Source organism: Delphinapterus leucas, chromosome 1 (genome assembly GCF_059928025.1).
Source record: "Delphinapterus leucas isolate spDelLeu-1000000601 "Yukka" chromosome 1, BTC_Dleu_Yukka2, whole genome shotgun sequence".
NCBI classification, from domain to species: domain Eukaryota; kingdom Metazoa; phylum Chordata; class Mammalia; order Artiodactyla; family Monodontidae; genus Delphinapterus; species Delphinapterus leucas.
This window is the reverse complement of record NC_143129.1, coordinates 114,821,181-114,840,981: the sequence shown is the minus strand read 5'-3', so window position 1 is coordinate 114,840,981 and position 19,801 is coordinate 114,821,181. Positions and strand designations below refer to the sequence as shown.

Here is a 19,801-nt window from a genome sequence, read left to right as displayed (position 1 = left end):
AATGAAGAAAACAGAAAACAGGTCTTCTGCTACGCAGCCTTCTCTCTCCCAGCCTGCACCTGTGCTTCCCTAGAATCAGCTGGCAGAGGGAGAGGAGACCCAGGCCTGGCTGACAGATGGTTCTGCACAGTATGCAAGCACCACCAGAAAGTGGACAGTTGCAGCACCGCAGCCCCTTTCTGGGATATCCCTGAAGGACAGCAGTGAATAGAAATCCTCCCAGTGAGCAGAACTTTGAGCTGTGCACCCAGTTGCTCACTTTCCTTGGAAGGGGAAATGGCCAGATGTGCAACTGTACACAGACTCATGGGCTGGCTGGTTGGTCAGGAACTTGGTAAGAACATGATTGGAAAATTTGTGATGGGGAAATTTGATGAAAAAGGTATGTGGATATATCTCTCTGAATGAACAAAAATCCCCATGAAGAAGTTGTGCCCCATGTGAATACTCACCAAAGGGTGACCTTAGCAGAGAAGAATTGTAATAATCAAGTGGATAAGATGACCCATTTTATAGACACCAGTCAGTCTCTTTCCCCAGCCACCCCTGTCATTGCCCAGTGGGCTTATGAACAAGGTGCCTGTGGTGGCAGGAATGGAGGTTATGCATCAGCTCAGCATCATAGACTTCTACTCACCAAGGCCAACCTGGCTATGGCCACTGCTGAGCGTCCAATCTGCTAGCAGCAGAGCCTAACACTGAGTACCCAATATGACACCATTCGCTGGGGTGATTAGCCGGCTATTTGATGGCAGGTTGATTACACTGTACGACATCCATTATGAAAGGGACAATGATTTGTTCTTAGTGGAATAGATATTCACTCTAGATATGGACTTGCCTTTTCTGCATGCAATACTTCTGCCAAAATTACATTCCATGGATTTATAGAATGCCTTATCCACCAGCATGGTACTGAACACAGTATTGCTTCTGATCAAGAAACTCACTTCACAGCAAAAGAGTGAGGCAATGGGAACATGTTCATGGCATTCACTATTCTTACCATGTTCCCCACCATCCTAAAGCAGCTGGCCTGATAGAATGGTGGCATGAGCTTTTGAAAACTCAGTTATAGCATGAGCTAGGTGAAGATACATTGCTGGGGTGTGGCAAAATTCTCCAGAAGGCTGATATGCTCTGAGAAAGAAAGAAAGGAAAAAAAGAACAGAAGGAGATGGGAGGGGAGGGGAGGGAAAGAGAAAGCAAAGGTTTCAATCTAATATCAGAGAAGGTAGAACACTCAGGTTAAAAAGCATTAAATGAAGCAAAGAAGGAAACTATAACTTTATAATACCAAGGGTAATTCACAGTAACCATATAACATTTATGATTATTTATGTACCAAGTAATTAGAGGTTACACAAGGAGAAACAAAAACCTACTTACAATAGGAAACGTTAATTCACCTCTCTCAGGCCATGACAGATCAAGAGGGGAAAAAATTAACTAAGAATATGATATAGAAAACCTAATACAATTAATTAGACCAATCTGATTCTAAAAATCACACCCGGGGCTTCCCTGGTGATGCAGTGGTTGAGAGTCCACCTGCCGATGCAGGGGACACGGGTTCGTGCCCTGGTCTGGGAAGATCCCACATGCCGCGGAGCGGCTGGGCCCGTGAGCCATGGCCACTGGGCCTGCACGTCCGGAGCCTGTGCTCCACAACGGGAGAGGCCACAACAGTGAGAGGCCCACATATCACACACACACACAAAAAAAAATCACACCCTATATCCTAATAAAAAGAGTTTATACCTTCTGTTTAAGTGTCCATGAAACATTCACAGAAACTGATGATACACTAATATCAAAAACAACTTCAATACATTACAAAAAGTAGAAATAGTACAAACCACATTCTCTGATCAATATGCAATACGACAAGACAAATTAACAATAAAATCAGAAAATAGAAAGCTTATATCTATTGAAATTTTTAAAGACTCACTTAAAAAAACTCTTGAATCAAAGAGGAAAACTCAAAACTAAAATTGCAGAACATCTGAAAAAAAATAAGAAAACTACACATTACTCACACAATTCTGAGGAAAATCATAGCCTTAAAATAGTTCTACAGGGCTTCCCTGGTGGCGCAGTGGTTGAGAGTCCGCATGCCGATGCAGGCGACATGGGTTCGTGCCCCGGTCCGGGAAGATCCCACATGCCACAGAGCGGCTGGGCCCGTGAGCCGTGGCCGCTGAGCCTGCGCGTCTGGAGCCTGTGCTCTGCAACAGGAGAGGCCACAAGAGTGAGAGGCCCACGTACCACACACACGCAAAAAAGACTATTACAAGAGACAAAGAAGGACACTACATAGTCATCAAGGGATGAATCCAAAAAGAAGATATAACAATTGTAAATATTTATGCACCCAACATAGGAGCACCTCAATACAAAAGGCAAATGCTAACAGCCATAAAAGGGGAAATCGACAGTAACACAATAATAGTAGGGGACTTTAACACACCACTTTCACCAATGGACAGATCAACCAAAATGAAAATAAATAAGGAAACACAAGCTTTAAATGACACATTAAACAAGATGGACTTAATTGATATTTATTGGACATTCCATCCAAAAACAACAGAATACACTTTCTTCTCAAGTGCTCATGGAACATTCTCCAGGATAGATCATATCTTGGGTCACAAAGCAAGCCTTGGTAAATTTAAAACTGCAATCGTATCAAGTATCTTTTCCGACCAAAACGCTGTAAGACTAGATATCAATTATAGGAAAAAAACTGTTAAAAATACAAACACATGGAGGCAAAACAATACACTACTAAATAACCAAGAGATCACTGAGGAAATCAAAGAGGAAATAAAAAAATACCTAGACACAAATGACAATGAAAACACGACAAGCCAAAATCTATGGCACGCAGCAAAAGCAGTTCTAAGAGGACAGCAATACAATCCTACCTCAAGAAACAAGAAACATCTCAAATAAACAACCTAAACTTACACCTAAATTAGACAAAGAAGAACAAAAAAAACCCAAAATTAGCAGAAGGAAAGAAATCATAAAGATCAGATTAGAAACAAATGAAAAAGAAATGAAGGAAATGATAGCAAAGATCAATAAAACTAAAAGCTGGTTCTTTGAGAAGATAAACAAAATTGATAAACCATTAGCCAGACTCATCAAGAAAAAAAGGGAGAAGACTCAAATCCATAGAATTAGATATGTAAAAGGAGAAGTAACAACTGACACTACAGAAATACAAAGGATCATGAGAGATTAGTACAAGCAACTATATGCCAATAAAATGGACAACCTGGAAGAAATGGACAAATTCTTAGAACTGCACAACCTTCCGAGACTGAGTCAGGAAGAAATAGAAAATATAAACAGACCAATCACAAGCACTGAAATTGAGACTGTGATTAAAAATCTTTCAACAAACAAAAGCCCAGTACCAGATGGACTCACAGGCGAATTCTATCAAACATTTAGAGAAGAGCTAACACCTATCCTTCTCAAACTCTTCCAAAATATAGCAGAGGGAGGAACACTCCCAAAGTCATTGTACGAGGCTACCATCACCCCGATACCAAAGCCAGACGAAGATGTCACAAAAAAAGAAAACTGCAGGCCAATATCACTGAAGAACAAAGATGCAAAACTCCTGAACAAAACACTAGCAAACAGAATCCAACAGCACATTAAAAGGATCATACACCATGATCAAGTGGGGTTTATTCCAGCAATGCAAGGATTCTTCAATATAGATAAATCAATCAATGTGATAAACCATATTAACAAATTGAAGGAGAAAAACCATATGATCATCTCAATAGATGCAGAAAAAGCTTTTGACAAAATTCAACACCCATTTATGATAAAAACCCTCCAGAAAGTAGGCATAGAGGGAACTTACCTGAACATAATAAAGACCAGATATGACAAACCCACAGCCAACATTGTTCTCAATGGTGAAAAACTGTAACCATTTCCACTAAGATCAGTAACAAGACAAGGCTGCCCACTCTCACCAATGTTATTCAACATGGTTTGGAAGTTTTAGCCACAGCAATCAGAGAACAAAAAGAAATAAAAGGAATCCAAATTGGAAAAGAAGAAGTAAAACTGTCACTGTTTGCAGATGACAGGATACTATACATAGAGAATCCTAAAGATGCCACCAGAAAACTACTAGTGCTCATCAATGAATTTGGTAAAGTAGCAGGATACAAGCTTAATGAACAGAAATCTCTTGCATTCTTATACACTAATGATGAAAAATCTGAGAGAGAAATTAAGGAAACACTCCCATTTACCACTGCAACAAAAACAATAAAACACATAGGAATAAACCTACCTAAGGAGACAAAAGACCTGTATGCAGACAACCATAAGACATTGATGAAAGAAATTAAAGATGACACAAACAGATGGAGAGATAGACCATGTTCTTGGATTGGAAGAATCAACATTGTGAAAATGACTCTACTGCCCAAAGCAATCTACAGATTCAGTGCAATCCCTATCAAACTACCAATGGCATTTTTCACAGAACTAGAACAAAAAATTTCACAATTTGTATGGAAACATAAAAGACCCCAAATAGCCAAAGCAATCTTGAGAAAGAAAAACGGACCTGGAGGAATCGGGCTCCCAGACTTCAGACTATACTACAAAGCTACAGTAATCATGACAGTATGGTACTGGCACAAATACAGAAATATAGATCAATGGAACAGGATAGAAAGCCCAAAGATAAACCCATACACATATGGTCACCTTATCTTTGATAAAGGAGGCAAGAATATACAATGGAGAAAAGACAGCCTCTTCAATAAGTGGTGCTGGGAAAACTGGGCAGCTACATGTAAAAGAATGAAATTTGAACGCTTCCTAACACCATACACAAGAATAAACTCAAAATGGATTAAAGACCTAAATGTACAGCTAGACATTATAAAATTCTTAGAGGAAAACCACAGGCAGAATACTCTATGACATAAATCACAGCAAGATCCTTTTTGACCCACCTCCTAGAGAAAGAGAAATAAAAACAAAAATAAACAAATGGGACCTAATGAAACTTAAAATGTGCACAGCAAAGGAACCCGTAAACAAGAGAAAAAAACAACCCTCAGAATGGGAGAAAATATTTGCAAACAAAGCACTTGACAAAGGATTAATCTCCAAAATATATAAGCAGCTCATGCAGCTCAATATCAAAAAAGCAAACAACCCAATACAAAAATGGGCAGAAGACCTAAATAGACATTTCTCCTAAAAAGATATACAGATTGCCAACAGACACATGAAAGGATGCTCAACATCACTAATCATTAGAGAAGTGCAAATCAAAACTACAATGAGGGCTCCCCTGGTGGCACAGTGGTTGAGAGTCCGCCTGCCGATGCAGGCGACACGGGTTCGTGCCCCGGTCCGGGAAGATCCCACATGCCGTGGAGCGGCTGGGCCCGTGAGCCATGGCTGCTGAGCCTGCATGTCCGGAGCCTGTGCTCCACAACGGGAGAGGCCACAACAGTGAGAGGCCCACGTACGGCAAAAAAAACCCAAAAATCTACAATGAGGTATCACCTCACACCAGTCACAATGGCCATCATCAAAAAATCTACAAACAATAAATGCTGGAGAGGGTGTGGAGAAAAGGGAACCCTCTTGCACTGTTGGTAGGAATGTAAATTGATATAGCCACTATCCAGAACAGTATGAAGGTTCCTTAAAAAACTAAAAATAGAACTACCATGTGACCCAGCAATCCCACCACTGGGCATATCCCCTGAGAAAACCATAATTCGAAAAGATACATGTACCCCAGTGTTCACTGCATCTCTATTTACAATAGCCAGGACGTGGAAGCAACCTAAGTGTCCATATATAGATGAATGGATAAAGAAGATGTGGTACATACATACAATGGAATATTACTCAGCCATAAAAGGAATGAAATTAGGTCATTTGTAGTCATGTAGATGAACCTAGAGTCTGTCATACAGAGTGAAGTCAGTCAGAAAGAGAAAAACATATATTGTATATTAAGACGTATATATGGAATCTAGAAAAATGGTACTGATGAACCTATTTGCAAGGCAGGAAAAGAGACAGAGACTAGAGAACGGACTTGTGGACACAGTGGGGGAAAGGGGAGAGCCACTGACATATATACACTATCATGTGTAAAACAGACAGGTAGTGAGAAGCTGCTGTAAAGCACAGGGAGCTCAGCTTGGTGCTCTGTGATCACCTGGGTGGGGTGGGGGGGGGTGGTAGGAGGGAGGCTCAAGAGGGAGGAGATATAGGTATGCATATAGCTGAGTCACTTTGTTCTATGGCCGAAACTAACACAACATTGTAAAGCAATTATACTCCAATAAAAAAATGCATATTTTAAATTTTAATACATATTTTAAAATCTAATTATAACCAAAGGGTGAAATAGGATGGTCTGTAGACAATTTTCCAACTTGCAGAGATAAACTTATTTTACTAGTAAATCTGTCCATAATTTTTTGTAGATAAGTATCAATTTAAGAAGAAAATGCATTCCTGATCTCTGCAGCCTAGGTCAACTTCCTGTATTTATATACATACTTATGTCCCCCCCTTTATTTCCTTGAAGCATTTACCATAATTAAATAATAAATTCATAATAAACTTTTTAGTGTACGTCCTCCATCCTAGAATGTAAGCATCACAAGGGCAGCAGCCCAGGTTGTCTGGTTTATGTCTGTATCTTACAGTGTGGACATATAACAGGTACTCATTACATTCAGTGAAGGAGTTGGTATGTTTTAAAACCTAGATGTTTTATTTCTGCTTTATTCAGAGTCACAATAACCATGGACATATTTCACTGTTACACTGCCATTTAGAGGGGCTGAGAAAAATGTTTTATGACATTTCCACTGCTGTGCTGCTTCTCGCATGTGTCCTTGCTTTGGGAGAAAGGATTAGAGCAAGAGCCTATCTGCAGGGGATCTCTGAGGTTTCAAGAGCGTGATGATGTGCTCTTGAATAAAGTTTTGGAATTTTCCCCATATCCAGTCTCCCCTTCTTCTTTTACTAAGATAACTCCCCACACCCTGCGAGTTTTGGCCAGGCTAATGACCACTCCAGCTGGACATTACAATTTCCATCTTCCCTTGAATCTTCAAGAGGCTCTGAGTCTTGGTTTTAGCTACTTGGTTTTAGCAACAACTTCTGCTTCATGTCCTTCAAAATAAAGCTGTTGTCCTTCTAAGTTTTCTCTTTTTCCTTCCCATGGCCTGGAATGTGCATACAGAGCAGTGCAGCTGAAGACAATTGGAGCAAACACCTTAGCACCAGAGAGAAAAGCCAAATGCAGCAGATAGCAGAGTTGCCCCACCAGCCTGGGTCCTCTGATGTCTTTGTAGAGCACAACCCAATGACCCATCTTGAGTTGTGATACGAAGAGAAAGGAAGCTTCTAAACCATTTAAACCACTGTACTTGGAGTCACTTTTCTTACAGTGGCTAGCTTATTCCTTAAAATGGCAACAATTACGGGCGTGGTTCTTAGTTGCAGGATGTTTTACAAATAACAAAATCCACTCTAGCTAATTTAAGAAGAAAGGGATTTACTGCAGTCTATTAGGTAGCTTTTTGGAATGCCAAGGAAACTATCTTGGATTATACACTGTCAAGAGCAATGCAGGCAGAAGAAATGTCCAACTCACTCCAGGCTTATTCCAGAGGAAATCCCATTATTGCCTGTGCGCTATACAGAGCACCCCAACGTATCACCCATTTCGTTGGATTCTATGCTGACTTGTTGGACTGTGAGAGATGAGCGTGGGAGCTGCCCATAGAGCTCAACTGAGTCCTGTCCTCTCTAGGCCATGCCAGGGTGGGCTTTGACTGTAACGTACTGATCTTCTTAGCTCTCTTTCCTTTCTGGAATCAAAGTCTCTTGTAAAGAAGCTTTTGTTTCCGTCTGCTGCAGTGTGCTTTCCGTTGCTCTCAGTGTTATCACTGAACGGCCCATTTCTTCTTTAGGGATTCCTAGAAACATGATCTTTCAAAAATTTTCATTACAGGTTTAGCATAGTAAAATGCTTTAAACAGTGGAACGTAATTTTCAGTAAGGAAGAATCATCCTGTCACAATTCTGAGCCTAATTCCAGAACTGTCCCTGAAAGGACAAGATTTATGGTCAAAGAATATGTTTAAGTCATAAAGTTGGCAAAGAGTCAAAATAGATCAACTTTCAATTATTAACATTCTGAGCTATATGTGAATTAACTGGAAACCAGATCTTGGAGCCATAAACATTAAGACTAGTTCTTTCCTCTCTGTCAACTTAAACACCCTGAGCACTTCAGGAAAACAAAGAAACATTAATGTTTGTAAAGGAAAAAGACTGGAGTGGACCTGTCTATTTTACTTTTAATGGTGGGATATTCTTTTGCTCTTTCTAATGTTTGACTTAGTTTAAGTCCAGTGTTTTCTGTAATTTTTATGACTTTCCTCAAAGGCACTTTGTTGTGAGTCAGCAAGGTATCTACTTTCACAGATTTTTCACATAACTGAAAATTACCTCTTGTGTATTTAAAACATTTTTCATCTCATTTTTGTAAGAAATTTTTCTATAGTCTACTATATTCTTACCTGCCTTATTAACAAAAGATACTGTCTTCAGTTATCTCAGTGAATACTCATCACCAGTCAGTGTTTGCAGAGTGAAATTCTAAGTACTTTTCAAAGTTCTTTTCTCTTCCTATTGTACTGGCAATCACTTTTCACCGATACTCCATCAAATATGTGGATGCCACCTCCTCTTTTCAAATATTTTTTATAGCTTATCAAGCTTAATTGAACTTGTGTGTTAAGTAAAATCAAGCAGGCTCTGAATGAGGGTTTCTAAGTTCATCTAGGAAGGAACGAATTTACTTACTCTGGTAAGCTAGAGTGCTGGCTTGTCAAAGCCATTCCAGCATGTTTTTCAAAAACTTTCTGGGTGCATAATCTATGCACCAGAGACTTGAGAACTGTAGAAATCTGACCTCCAAAAGAAAGTGGTTATACTATGCTGTTAGTTACAATCTTCTTTTTTAAACAGTTTTGTTTAGGTATAATTGACATACAATAAACTACGTATGTTTAAAGTGTACACCTTTGTACGTTTTGATATATGTACACACCCATGAAACCATCATCACAATCAAGATAATGAACATGTCTACCACCCCCAAAAGTTTCCTCCATTCCCTTGTAATCCTAAAACCCAGGTCCTCAGGAAACCATTGATCTCCTAATGCCACTATAGATTAGTTTGCATTTTCTAGAATTTTAAGTAAATGTAATCATACAACATGTATTCTTTTTTTGGTCATTTTTTTCACTCAGCATGATTATTGTGAGATCCATCCATGCTGTAGCACACATCAGCAATTCATTTCCTTTACTGCTGAGTAGCAGTGTATAATATAGCTATACCACAGTGTATTCATCTGCTTACAGACATTTGGGCTGTTTTTAGCTCTTAAGCTGTTACTAATAAAGCTGCTACACTTTTATATACAAGTGTTTGTATGCTGTTATGGGCTGAACTGTATTCCCCTAAAATTCATAAGTTGAAGTCCTAAGCCCCATTACCTCAGAATAGGACATTATATTTGGAGAAAGAGACTTTTAAGAGGCGATTAAATTAAAATGAGGCCATTAGGGTGGGTCCTAATCCAGTCCGGCTGCTGTCCACAGAGAGACACACAGGGATGGGCACGCACAGAGGAAAAAACCACATGAGGACACAGCGAGAAGGAATCAAATATATCTATGCACATATTTTTTTTCTTCTATAGATCTTGCTTTCAGTGATGTATCTAAGAAATCTTTGCTTAATCCAAGGCAGCAAAAATCTTCTCTCTTATGTTTTCTTCTAGAAGTTCTATAGCTTTAGGTTTTTCATTTAGGTCTATGATCCATTCTGAGTGAATTTTTGCAAATGGTGTAAAATATGGATTGAGGTTCCTTTTTTCCCCCTCACCATTTGTTCAGAAAACTGCAAATCAGTTGTCCATAAAATTGTGGGTCTGCTTCTGGACTCTATTTTGTTCCACTGATCTATTTCTCTATCTTTACACTAATGCTACACTGTCTTGATTACTACAACATTACATTAACCTTTAAATCAAGTAATGTTGGTCCTCCAACTTTGTTCTTTTTCTAAGTTGTTTTGGCTATTCTAGGTCTTTTAAATTTCAATACGAATTTTAGAATTGGTTTATCAATTTCTACAAAAGAGCTGCTGGGATTATGACTGAGATTGCATTAAATCTTTAGAGTCAGTTTCAATTAATTGATTTGTTTTCCCACTACGGTTCATATTTTCCTGCTTCTTTGCATGGTAAGTTTTTATTAACTAGCAGATATTGTAAATTTTATCTTGTTGCATAGTGTATATTTTTGTGTTCCTTTAAATATTCTAGAGCTTTGTTCTGGGATGCAGTTAAATTACCTGGAAATAGTTTTATCCTTTTTACATCTTGCTAGACTGGCCCAGAGCAATGATTACTCTAGAGCTTATTCCCCACCACTAAGGCAAGATCTTTCTGTGTACTGGACCCAGTGTGCTGTGAATCCTGGGGTTTTCTAGTCTGGCTGGTGGGAGGGGTAACTATATTTTTTTATCCTGTGTGAACACCAGGCACTGCTACCTCTAATACGTTTAGATGTTTCTTTCTCCAGCCCCAGCTGGTCTGCTCACAGGCAACGGCTAATCTTTACTCAGCTGAATACTTGAGGGGACCCTTTACAGATCTCTTCAGTTCTCTCTGTGCAGCTCTCTCCTGTCCAGTACTCTGCCCTGTGAACACTAGCCACCTCAGTCCCCTGGACTTTCAGCTTTATCTACTCAACTCACAGAGTCCATTGTACTCTCCTGAGCTCCCCCTCCCAGTACTGCGGCCTGAAAACTCTCTCAAATGGTAAGCAGGGTAATTATAGGGCTCATCTTGTTCTTGTTTCCTGTCTCTCAGGGACCACTATCCTTTGCTGCCTGATGCCCAGTGTCTTAAAAACCACTGTTCCCTATATTTTCTTTTTTTTTGGGGGGGTTGGTTGTTTCTGGTAAGAAGGAGAATATAGTCCCTATTACTCCATCTTACTCAGAAGTAGATGTTCCCACTCTCCTTTTTGACCATTGTTTTATAGCTTCAAGATAATGCATTTAAAAAAAAAATTATGTCATTAATCAAACCTTTTTAGTCAAAGGTTAGCTATTCTAATTCACTTATTTTTCTTATATTATGTCATTCTGGAACTGTGTCTTTTGATTCTAACCAATGCAGGATTCCTTTTCCATCTGTAGCAAACAATGCTAACAATAAAGGGAAATGATTGAATTAGAACTAGACAATAAATACTTCCTCTCCTGTTGTGCCTACTCTGACCAATTTGTTACGGCCACTGGATTGTGTTGGCTCGTAAGTATTACGGAAAGTTATTTGTTACCCCTTCACCAATAACTGAAAATGAGTAAAGAGAAAAAATTTTAAATTAAGAAGATGCTTTAAATTTGGGTTAGAGTGCTGAAATGTTGGTTAGCTTAAACAATCCATTCTATCTAAATTTTCTTTTTTAATGACAAAGTTGTGCATCGTCATTTTCATTACATTTTTAATCTCTATCTATGGTTATATATCCTTCATCATTCAAAACATTTATTTGCATTTGTGTTTTTTAACTTTTTTTGTTGGTCAGAACTTGCCAAACACATCATTTTAATGGACTTTTGTAAAAAAACTGGCTCTTGATATTACTTATTAATTTTTTTTTGCTTTACTGCTTTCTTATTCAATTTATGCTTTTTATCCTTCTATTGCAATTTTGTTCAATTTCTGGGATCTCGTCTAGCTTCTTCAGACAAAAGCTTAGTTTGTTTCACTTCAATTACATTCATTCTAGTTCTATCTCTACTGTTCCCCTAACTATCACAATTTATATCCAATATCTAAAATGTTTCTCTCTGGAGGGGGTGGGGAGAGAGGGAAGGAAGGAGTTAAAACCAATAATTTGGCAGACATTTATGTAAAAGAGACAACATAAGCTTCATGAGGGTGCGACTGTTCACTTCACAAGGGCAGGTTTTGTGCTCTAAAATATTTGGTGAATAAATGAACATACCTGTTCCTGCCAAACTTATTTCTTCTGATCTTGCCTCTGTACTTGGAATGCCCTTTCCCATTTTTGCTAGGTGAATGTGTGTTAATTCTTCAAAACTGGTTCTAGGTCAATTTGCCAAAAGTCAACCGCAAAAAGCCAACCTTCCACAAGGCCGATTTGCCGAATATTCTTGTTCCTTTGAACTATTTATAAAGTTTACAACAATTCACATTGGATGGGATAGTTTTAATAGCTTTTAAAAATTTATGTAAACTTTTAGTTCACCAGTTTTCATAACAGCATTTTAAGGAGTGTTTAATTTGTCTCCACCCAGATTCCTGCTGCTGCAGCTGGAAAGAGCTGGGACAGAGAAAGGGGACTTCTACTAGGGGCAAGATGAAGAGGAGGGTCAGTATTCATTGCTTCCCAGAGAGGCAAGATGTGGTCAAAATACAAAGGATACATGCATGGACCATATATTCACAAAGAACAGATTCTCAAATACAATGACTTTTTATAAACACATTCTTAAATAAGAAGCTGCCCACAGGTTCCTCCTTTGTTTCCCCATACATTTCGCCCCATTTCTCCTCATCTCTGTAGTCTCCTTCCTCCCTGGGAGGGCCGTGCTATACGCTGACTCTGCTCCCTGTCTCTTCCCAAGTAGTCATTCCCTCCCTGCTCCTTCCAGTGCCAGCAGAAGGAGCTGGGGCAGACACAAACCCAACATTCCTTCGAGTGCTATTATGGAGACAAAACGAAAACTAGCCCATCTAGTTTCTAAGTAGTGAAACGAAACAAGTAAATTCAAAGAAGTGGTTATTCCACAAATTGGACTCATTTTCTCCCAGACCTCACTCATGTGACTGCTCTTCTACAAAGTCTTCTCTGACTCTCCCCGGTTGAAGTGGTGGGTCCTGTTACACCCTGTTCACACCTCCATCACACCCCTTAGAAGTGATCTGAAGACAGAAGCATTTTACCCCAGTTATTTGATTTCAGAACTAGCTCAATCTCTAAACTGTTTATTCATTCAACAACTACTTATTAAACAATTTTTTTTCATTAAACAGACATTTACAGGAGGGGTGGTAAATTGGGTGAAGGGAGTCAAAAAGTATAAACTCCTAGTTATAAAACAAGTAAGTCCTGGGGATATAATGTACAGCGTGGTGACTATAGTTAATAATATTGTGTTGCATGTCTGAAAGTTGCTAAGGGAATAGATCTTAAAAGTTTTCATCACAAGAAAAAAATTTTTTGTAGCTATGTATAGTGACTGACGCTAACTATACTTATTATAGTGATCACTTTGCAATACATACATATATCAAATCATTATGTTGTATACTTGAAACTAATATGATGTCAACTATATCTCAATTAAAAAATTTTTTAAACAAAATAGAACACAGACATTTACTGTGAGCTGACTATGTGCTGGAAAGTAAAAAAGATGCTGGAAATTAAGGTAAAGTAAGTCCAGGTCTCAGTGCAGAAATCAGTCTGGAGAAAGCAGAACAAGTCTTAGACCTCTTTATATTCACCTTCCCCTTGGCATTGCGGTTGGCATAGATTCTGTGCTCAGTAGAAGTGCTAAGCATATCACAGGCACTTTGCAACTAAAAGAACTAGAACTACAAGTCCCAAGTACAGTCACGGGTGTTATAACTAACAGTGAAAACAACAGCAGAAAATAGTTCAAGTGCAAGAGAGATTATGAGGGGCTTCTGAAGGCTACATTTTCTAATTCACCAAAATATTTAACAAAAAAAGGACAAACAAAATTGTTTAGTGAGGTACATAGTATTCAGAATGTCATAAGAAGGAAAAAAGATGAGATAGCCCTGTATTTAAAGTTTGGGTCCCGAAACAGGGCACTTGCCATTTCTTTCAAACTACAACAATAATAATTCAATAACTATGCTCAGAGTCCAGATATGCTAAATGGTATGTTAGGTGTAAATTCATTGAAAAAAATGTATTAATTCAGCCATAATCTAGTTCAAGGTGTAACCTATCAGTCCTAAGGCGATAAAAATTAAATAATATTGAATCATTCCAGATTCAAGGTTTTACAGCTTCCACATGGCTGATCAAAAACATGCAGAAGCACATAATAATTTAGGAAGTTCAATAACATACAAAATGACCACAATAAAATTTAATTCAAATCTGACCCTCAGGATTTTTGAAGACTATATCTATTAGTCTGGACAGTTAAAACAGAAATTATGTTGTCAGATGTTCCCCAAACAGCCCTCTTTTAAAATAAAAGAAACCTAGGTTTATGATTGCTAGTCATAACAAAAGTAGGTCTTTGGAATCTCCATCCTTTGATGTTCTATTTGGAGATAGTAGGAAGTAAATAGATTTGAGTTTTAGCAAATTTTCAGACAACTTGCATGTTAGGCTGAATGATATCCCTTCCCCCCAAAAATAGCATGTCCTAATCCCTGGAATCTATGAATATTGCCTTACATGGCCAAAACAGACTCTGCGAATATAATTAAGGATTTTGAGATGGGGGAGATTACTCTGGATTATCTGGGTGGATAACTTTTATTGTTGCCATAATTTATAGTGTTATCACAGTAACACTTTGTCAGTGTAACTATTTAATTTAGAGACACAATGGATTAGGATGAAGCCTGCAGTCAGATTGATGTGAAAGACAAGATTACCTGGATTATAAAAGTCAACATTCTCTGCTCCACCTTTCTCGAATGAACCAGAATTCCATTATTCCCTTCTTTGGCTCAAAGGCCAGACTGTGCCTATAGGCAATCACAAGCAGTTACTCACACAGTTACCTTATTGATTCCCAGTAAGTAACTCATATGCTCTGAGTTATAACTAGATCTAATTCAGAACCTGTCAGACTGTCAGGCCAGATTTCCAGCATGCAGCCCCTGAAAAGAACATTTAAGGATGGAGATCCCAAAGACCTCTTTTACCCTATTTTATTTAACAAAGTTTTGGGATAAGCCCTCCACCCCACACCACTTCCTGGATAGCCAGGTAAGTTCTGAAAGGTGTAGCTTTGCTTCCTGAATTGCTTTGGATGATCTGATCATCTAACATATTCTCAACTGTCCTCACTGTCATCAATCCACAGCTACACAACGTAGACTGCTAATTAAATCTCAGGTATAAACTTTAACCTTTGTAATTGAGACATTTTTATACACACACATGCCAAAAGTCTTTTTAATTAAAACCTTTTGTGGAAATATTTTTACTTTCCATTTTGCAGATGGTGAGAAGTATATGAAAAGTTTTGATTCTGTGCAGGGCATTCCTGTTTTAAATCAAACTAATTCTTCCATAGAATATTCTGTGATTTGACCACTCTTAATACACTTCAGCCAGACACATTCCCTTTGAAATTAATTCCAGTTTGTGAAATTCGAAAGGTGAAGACTAGAAGGAATGTAATTTCATATTGGTGGTTTCTGTTGCTGGGTAAACATTATTAATGTTTTCATAATGGCATAGTGATTTAATTCCCTAAGCACAGTAGACATATGGTACCATGTTCATATTAGCTATGCCCAGTACATGACAATAAATCACTAAGTATAATCCATATGCCTATTTTTTTTTACTAACCTACTGCATTTGAATATGAATTTGTCACTAGCAATGAAGATCTCCAGTTAATATGAACTATGGCAAGAAAGAATATACCATTAGATGTATAGGTTAATAACTAGAATATACAAAAAATGGTGATTAGCAATTCAGTTCTACAAATACTGGGATCATACCATGCGACAGGCCCTGTATTCTGAACTGGGGACAGAGGAGTGAATGAACCAAATCCAGCCCCTGCCCCACGGAGCCTAGTGTACAGACCAGGTACCACTCTTGCCAGACTCACGATGCAGGTGATTGTGGCACATAGAGCAGCATGTCTCAATACGAATTCCAACCTCCTCCCTGTACTGCAGTACTTTCATGTCCTACTCAGGTTAGAAAGCTAAAAACTACTTTCCAGACTCCGTGTAAATGAGTTTAGGATGTGATTTGGATTCCACTAATCAGGTGCACTTATCAAAGACCTGGATTAAAACTAAATTAAGTGGAGACCGGGCTAGCTACAGAATTCGTGGGGCCCAGTGTAAAATGAAAGCACGAGGCCCCTGTACAGAAAGCAGGGGGTGGAACTTCTACCCTCCTTTTGTGGTCTTTTCCACAATTTATCAAGGTGGTTTCTTTTTTCTTTCTTTTTTTTTTTTTAAGCCCCTCTTTTTGTTTGCTATTTTGTGGTGTGATCTCAGAAAGCAAGGACACTCAGATACGCGTGCAGACACTCACCGGGCCCAGGGTCCCTGCCCACGACTGGGCGCGCACTTGCGACCCACTGGCTGCTGGGTTTCCTCTCCCACCAGCTGCCGGACCGACCGAAGCTTCCAGAAGTCCCGTCAGACATCTCTCTTTCCCAAGGGCTGGCACCCCAACCCACGGAGGATGGATGACTCTGAAAGTACTGCCACCTCCACGCCCAGATGCACTAGGCACCTGGATAGAGGCACGTAAGAACCTCTCCCTGCAACTAAGAACGCGCGCTGCTACCCGCCAGGAGCGCGGACCGTGCGGCGTTGCCCTGTCGGCGATCGAGGAGCGCATGCGCCTGACGCGAACCAATCCCAATCCTCCTCGCACACAGGGCCGGGTCAACCCCAGGGCCGGAGAGGCGATGGTCACTGGGCAGTGGCAGGGAAGGAGAGCCCTGGGGTGCTAGGTCTAGGGGACAGGCTGGCCGAGAACCTGTCACAGGGAAGTGGCAGGAGGAGGGAGCTGAGGCTCGAAGCTCCCCATTAATAATCCACTGTCCCAAAGGACTTCTCCTCATAACACAAATTTTAAATCAAGAATTTTAGGGTGGCAACCTCGGAGTGTTAAACTACAAAAGTGGCGCCCTTCTAAGGGTGGGACCTCGACTGGCTGCACAGGTTCTGTGTTCATGAAGCTGGTCCTGAGCGGAGAGAAAAGGTGGGAGGCTTTCATTTTGTGCCTGCGGATTTGGGCAAAGGCATTAAGGTTCTCCTGTCATCAGTTTCCTGCAAATTTCAAGAGCTTGTGAAGTTCCTGGCCACGCAGAAGCTGTGTGATTTTGGAAATTGGGAGTTGTTCCTAGAAATTCAGCCTAGAGCTTCCTCCTATAGCCCTTCAATAATTTTACAAACCATCAAATAACTGGCAATAATTCCCTTAGCCCAACCAGGAGAGTTCAGTTGCAAACAACAGAAACCACAATGGGTACAGTAGTAGTATTCTCTCTGGAAAGGCATGAAATAGGAAGATTCCAGGAATAAACTGACTGCAGTGGCCACTGTTCAGGCACAAAAGAAAGCACTTCATATTGGAGAAGTTCATTCTGTGCTAGAAGAAAAACCAGTTATACTAAGGGAGAAGCATTATTAGAATAGCTGTGCCATTCTTCACTGCCCTTTTATATCACAAGAGTTGGAGAGGATTGTTGAAGCAGAGCAGTGATTAGATATGAAAGTGGGGAATCTAAGTAAATTGTGTCTTTGCTAAGAAAGTACAAATTGTCCCCCTGATATGGTAAGAAAACATGAAAAAAATCTACTTTAGATTTAAGTAGATCTACTTGCTTTATTACCTTGAGTAAGTAAATTAACTTCTCCAAGTCTCAGGTTCCTCTTACTTTCCTTCCAGGGTAAAGATAATATATAAAAAGAACCTGGAATAATATCATAGTATATATTCAGTATATAACACATAGTATATATTCAGTAAAACTACTGTTATTATTATAATAAAATAAAAATTTTGTATAGAAACATGTGGATGGCTTTCCCAGGTCACATTACCCAACCAAAACTTTAAATAAAGCAACACCACTCCGATTCTCTATTGGATTCCTTGGCATCCATCTCCTATCCTCCCAGCTGTCCATGCTCCAATCCAGTCAATTTACCCATCCACCCTCCCACTCACCCCTCTAACCTTTCTCTCTTCTAAAACTGGAACTGTTATGAGTTGGAATTTAATATTCAGAAGGCTTAAGATTGCCTAGTAGCCATCTACCACAGCAAGCCATAGATTAGAGATTCACTCCAAAATATAGTCTAAAATCCATATAAAATTTTCTCCTCAGAAAGTTGCTTCAACTTTATAACAATCACAGGGATGCTACATATTTCTGGTTGGCTGGGGAGGTGAACAGTGGAAGGCCGGTCTTCATGTCAGCTCTAACCACCATACTGAATATTGATGAGAAATCTTCCTATACTTTTGCATGTGCTATTACCTCAACTTGGGATTTCTTTCCCTGCTTTATCTGATAAATGTAAGGCCTATTTCATATTTTTACTCTTCTTTGAATCTCCCAGCACCCCCAGACAACTGATCACCCCCCCACTGCCAGTTTGTACCTTGTGCACACCTCTGCATAGCACTTCCCATAATAAACTGCTAGTGCTTATTTACACATCTATATATTTGATGTATATATTTTTTAATCTGACACCTAACTCAGTTGGGCACATGGGGTGCTTGATACATGATGAATTAATCTAGAATTTTAAGAGGAAGCCCAAGCCCTTTGCTCCCAACTTCACCCCATGTAGGCTCAGTCTGAGGTTTCCCTCTTCAGTTATAATCAGCAGCTCCACCCATCCTTCCCTCCTCTTACCAGAGCTCCTGTGAATCCAGCTCACTGTGTGGGGCAGTGGCACGTCACCCAAACCTCATCCACCCATTCCCATACTGCTGTTCTGTCCTGGACCCTCTCAGACCTGTCCTAGCATTTTAAAGGTATGAGCAGAGAAAGACAAAGAAGTGAAAGAAAAGAGAGAGAGAGAGTTTCAGAAAGAAAAGCATGGTCAACAATGACAAATGTAGCACGAGGTAAAAGAGCTGTTGAAGTGCCTAACGTATTGTGCCCTACCGTGCTGTAGTCTCAAGCAAGACGTAAGGGGTAAAAACACCAACAAGGCAGATGAGTCCCTTGTCATTCCGGACCTTGCCTCCTACCATGCCACACACAGCAAATGAATAAATAAACAATGTAATCACAGCTCATAATTGCGACAAAGGAAGAAAATAGGGAGATGACAAAAATGTTGCCCATAATAGTAAGCAGCTATCTATAATTAATCCTAAATTACTGGTATAGGTCTTGTTCTAAAGACTATGTGTATAATTTCATTTAATCCTTATAACAGCCGTAGGGTAGAGGTACAATTATTTCCTCACTTATAGACGAGAAACTGAACCACAGAGAGGTTAAGTGATGTTCCCAAGATCACACACCATGTGTTGTTCAGGAAAGGTCTCTCTGAGAGTGGATATCTGCGCCAAGACCTGAGGGATGAGAATGAACCATCCATGTGAGAGCTGGGGGAGAGAAGCTGGGGCTATGGGAAGAACAAGTACCCAGGCCTGGAAATGGACAAGGGTTTGTGGGGTTTGAATTATAAAAAGGAGGTTGGTGGGACTGGATGAGCCGGAGCGAGTGGGGAGAGCACAGGAGATGAGTCTGAGGGGAAGCAGGGGCTGGAACACGGGCTGGCAAGCCTCATGAGGAGACAGCTGGAGCGGCCAGAGTGGCTTGAGCAGTTGCAGTCAAGCCGTGGTAGCAGAAGGCAGGCTTAGCTGGTTGAGGAGAGAATGGGAGGTACACAAGTGGAGGCAAATATTCAAAACTGAATAAA

General features: G+C 39.8%; 1 protein-coding gene across 5 annotated transcripts in view; it reads right to left on the bottom strand.

Annotated features, from left to right (window-relative positions):
* ODF2L (outer dense fiber of sperm tails 2 like) overlaps positions 1 to 19,801 on the bottom strand; it is an 84,331-nt gene that overhangs the window by 5,169 nt on the left and 59,361 nt on the right. For 3 of the 5 annotated variants that reach the window (XR_016394831.1, XR_016394830.1, XR_016394833.1), the window contains one exon: positions 2,238 to 17,826. The exons of 1 other annotated variant lie outside the window; for it this stretch is intronic. The gene's annotated coding sequence lies outside the window, so the exon portion shown is untranslated. One more of the 5 variants, XR_016394824.1, reaches the window with a different exon arrangement.